The sequence below is a fragment of the Gigantopelta aegis genome, chromosome 10, assembly GCF_016097555.1.
Source record: "Gigantopelta aegis isolate Gae_Host chromosome 10, Gae_host_genome, whole genome shotgun sequence".
NCBI classification, from domain to species: Eukaryota; Metazoa; Mollusca; class Gastropoda; order Neomphalida; family Peltospiridae; genus Gigantopelta; species Gigantopelta aegis.
The window spans coordinates 80,365,195-80,369,839 of record NC_054708.1 but is presented as its reverse complement, the minus strand read 5'-3'; the positions used below and the strand labels follow the sequence as shown (position 1 = coordinate 80,369,839).

The following is a 4,645-nucleotide window of genomic DNA, read 5'->3' as shown; positions in this document are numbered from 1 at the left end:
ACACGCGACATCTTCCATCATGACGTCGGAGCAGAAATCGGGACTCGTCACTGAACCACACCTGTCTCCATCGCAGTTGAGGCCATTGTCGATGAATCTGGCACCACTGCAGTCGGGAGTCGACGGTGTTGTGGTGTTAAGATGACACCTCGAACTGGACGTCTGGCACGAATTCCTACCTCACGTAGGCGGTTCCGTACGGTCTGGTCGGATATCCTGCGCAAACCTGGTATTGCTGCGGCTGTGGAGGTGGCAGTAGTCAATCGTTCCCGAAGGTGGCGTACCCGGATGTAGCGGTCCTGCCCGGGGGTAGTGACCCGTGGTCGACCGGATCTAGGGAGGTCACGTGTTGATCCATGTTGCTGGTAACGGTCCCACAGTCTGGAGATGGTGCTTGGGGACACATGGAATGCCCTGGCAACGGCCGTTCTGGATTCGCCTGCGTCTAGTCGGCCGATGGCATTGTTTCTCTGCGGTTCACTGAGACGTGGCATGTCCTGGATTGTCAACTGTCGGCCAGATACAGAGGCCAGGCAAGCGAACACCCTGCACTTTTATACTGTCAGTGTTCATGTTGCACGTGCAGACAACGCACGTGCAGTGGTGACATGGTTTGCACGTGGCTGCGTTTTTGCGAATATTCACATTTTGGAACTTTATTGTACAGTAGCTGCGTTTTATCGAATGTAACCGTGGGAATGTGTTTGGGACATGCAATGACCTTATATTCACAAAGCATGAACCGGTAGGAAACATAAAATCGGAGTTATAACCCATTTGTACCCTTTTGCGTTTCTTTTTTTGAAGAGTATATAATAAATGCCCAATATTTTGTCCATATCTGGTAGAGCATGAGCATACTGGGTAAATTGTGAAAACGTTGTCATAACTTTTTATGAGCAGTATATTGAGTTTCTTCAGTGGGGAATTAAGCTGCAGGTAAAAAGCATGCAGGCTGTGGGAAAGGTAAATGTCACCTGTCTGTTCATCAGTGCATTTGCCAAGAAGGTTTCCAGCAGGCAAGTTGACTGGGAAATGGCTCTTAGGAGGTATGTGGTTTAGTCTTTTGGACAGATAGTTTCACTATATTTTCCCCCAAGACTCAAATACAGGGAAATTCAGTTAATTGTAATTTGTTTGTGGTGATTATTAATAGGGTTGTTTATTTGTTTGTATTTAGATATACATGTAAGTGGTGTTGTATATTAGTGCATAATCAGGTGCTATAACTTAGGTAGTTTTACTTTGTTATAGGATACTTGGGTGTGTGTATAGTGTATGTTTTCGGTTGTGTAACTGACCGTATTAGAGGGTTAAGCGTAATTTGTGTTGTTGTGCGCCAGGAGTAAATATGGTACAAAACAAGGGGTTAAGGTTAATTTGGTTTATTGTGTTACAATAGTTTTTATAAGTGTCAGACGGGCTTGATAATGAGGTATTTTATTGCCATAATTACATTAAGTGAGCCTATTTGTAGACATTTTTGTTTCAGCTTTTTGGGTTTGAGCGTGAGCCAGAACCACGAGAATCTTTGGGTTTGAGCGTGAGCCAGAACCATGAGAAGTATGTGAGCTACGAGAGCTATGATGGCTATGTGAGCTATAACTGGGTGTGAGGGATGACACAGATGTGACCAGCGGAACTGTAGGAGGACCATCTGCAAGAGATGTCTACAGACTAGCGTGGTGGCGGACTGTTGTTAGGATGTCTGCAAGAGATGTCAACAGCCAACCATCCAAGATGTGCTAGTGTCTGGTCGACATCAAGATATTGATAGTATTCGCAATGACAGTGAATTTCAGATGAGTTTATACTGATACAAACTGAACTGGTTTAACATGATTATTTAACTAAGGCTCGAACATTGACTAGAAGCTAGTTGGCTCAGACTGGTTTACCATGGACATCCGGATTAGTTTTTTGGGGGGTTTAATTTAAGGTTGGGGTAGTGATGTTTGGAGTGAAATCGTCATTGTGTATATTTATATTTTGTATATACATTTGTTGAAATGTTTTGTTGTTTGACTGGTTTCTTGGACAATATGTCTTACTGATAGTCAATCTCTCGTCCATCTGTGACAATTTGGTGTCAGAAGTGGGATAGACTGTCGGTGAGATAAACGGCCAGGAGACAGTCGTGTAATATATATATATATATATATATATATATATATATATGTATATGTAGTTAGGATTTTATGTAACCAGTATTTGATGGGATACATTTCTTTGTAGTCAGACTGTCTGGTCATAAGGTTTTCCACCTACCTCCATTGTATTTGTTAATAAGTTGAGGTAAGTTAACAATTTCTAACTGAATAGGATTGGTTGTAGTTGGATAGAAGTTAGTACTTAATTCAGGTAGGTAAACCTTTAGCCCAGTGTGTGCATTCTCTAGCCTCGTCCCAACTTTTAAAGTTAGTTTTTCCATCTGATTTGGGTATAGAGGAGTTAGGTTGATATGATAGACATGGAGTCCTTACAACATTTGAAGCAATTAGGTACTGATTTGGGTTATGAGGGTGAAGAGTTAAGAGAGTTCGTTAGATACCAACAAGAAAACGAGAGGGAAGAGCGTAGAATGAAAAGGGAGGAAGAAAGAGAGAAGGAGAGGGAGACGTTAGAATTTGAATATAAAATGAAAGAAATGGAAATGACAAAAGAAACTAAGGAACATGAGATTGAGAGTTTAATAGAAAAAGAAAGGTTAATTGTGAGACGTGAAGAAGCAGAGTACAAACATAAGATGGAATTATTGGAGACTCAAGCTAGACTTGGTGTAGGTATTTATGAATCTGAACATGAACGTCATAACCATTTTGAATCAAAGGGTCCAAAACTACCCTATTTTGAAGAAGGTAAGGATGACATGGATGCTTACTTGCAAAGGTTTGAATGCTATGCTAACGCTCAACAGTGGAGTAGAGATAAATGGGCTATGCATTTAAGTGCCTTATTAAAAGGGAAAGCATTAGAGGTGTACTCAAGATTACCCCCGGATCAAGCTTTTCAGTATGACGTATTAAAGACTGCTTTGTTGAGGAGATTTGATTTAACTTCAGAGGGATTCAAAAAACGGTTCCGTTCTAGTAGACTTCAGCTTGGAGATACATTTAGTCAGTTTTCAGTTAGATTGGAAAACTATGTTAGTAGATGGCTTGAGTTGTCAAATACTGTCAAAACATTCGAAGGGCTGTTAGACCTTATTTTAAGGGAACAACTGATTCAGGTGTGTGGTCATGATCTTACATTATTCTTAAGGGAACGTGTTCCGAAATCAGTTGAGGAGATGGCAGATTTAGCTGATCAGTTTAGAGAAGCTAGAGGAGGAGATATTATTCCGGTGCTAAGTCGTACAAACATGGTGAGATCAATATCCAAAGATCATTCAACAGATTTTCAGTGCAGAGCTAATTTATCATCAGGGCGACCCAATTTGAAGGGAAATGGAAATAGAGGGGGAAAACATGGTAATCAACCAATGAGAACTAGTGTTCGCTGCTTTTTGTGTAATAAACCAGGTCACTATGCTCAAGATTGTTTCAGCAAAAATTCCCCAAAGTGTGCATTTGTTGAGGCTGCAGGTAATGAGTATCAGAGAGGTGCAGGGCAAGTGCCATTTGCAGATCCAAGGTATCAGCAAACGGGTTTTAGAGGAAGAGGATATAGCCACGGAAAAGGAAGGGGTCAAGGTCAAAATGTCCTTGCATGTGATAGACGTATTGATGGTACAAGATACAGCGAACCGACATTGAGCTCAGCTTGTAATCAACAGGATACAAATCCACACAGAATGCCAGTACTTGGAGGTAAGATTGGTACTCAGCATGTGTCTGTTTTGAGGGACACTGGTTGCAGTGGAGTTGTCATTAGGAGGAGTTTAGTACCTGATGACCAGTTTAGCGGTAAGATTCAAATTTGTCTTTTAGCGGATGGTACAGAAGTAGAAGCTCCTATAGCAGAGTTGTCTATTGACACACCTTTTTTCACTGGTAAAGTACAGGCTTGGTGTATGAACAATCCAGTATTTGATGTAATACTAGGTAACATTTCAGGAGTAAGACCACCAGATGATCCTAACTGGGAAGCTCGTATACAGGCTGTTCAAACGAGGGCACAAATGGTGAAAGAAGCTAAGCCGTATCCGAAATTAAGAGTTCCAGAAGCTTTACAGATTGAAGCAACTCCTGCAGAAATACAGCAAGCCCAACAAGAGGATCAAAGTTTAAGGAAATGCAGGGAATTTGTACAGGCAGGAGCAGAAAAAAATAACCAAAGGTGGAGGTAAAGTGTCTTTTACAACACGGAAGGGAATGTTGTATAGGGTATTTCAAGCACCAAAGAGAACTGGAGGACAAAGGTCTACCCAATTAGTCGTTCCTAAGCAGCTAAGGAATACAGTTCTGGGGATAGCACATGAATCACTGATGGCAGGTCATTTTTCTACACAGAAAACAAAGGAGTGTGTATTGGCAGAATTTTGGTGGCCAGGTATTCAGTCAGAGATAGCTCGGTTTTGTCGTTCATGTGATATTTGCCAGAGGACAGTTCCAAAAGGTAAGATAATAAGAGCACCTTTAGGAGATATGCCACTCATAGAAATACCTTTTCAACGAATTGCAGTGGACCTGGTCGGTCCATTAGA

At 41.5% G+C, this 4,645-nt stretch overlaps 1 long non-coding RNA gene across 1 annotated transcript; it reads left to right on the top strand.

Moving 5' to 3' along the window:
• The first annotated feature begins 710 nt into the window (after window positions 1–710).
• Window positions 711–2,013, top strand: LOC121384570. Its single transcript, XR_005959410.1, has 2 exons — window positions 711–1,049; window positions 1,493–2,013. It is a non-coding gene; the product is annotated as an uncharacterized LOC121384570 (long non-coding RNA).
• Window positions 2,014–4,645: the final 2,632 nt, after the last annotated feature.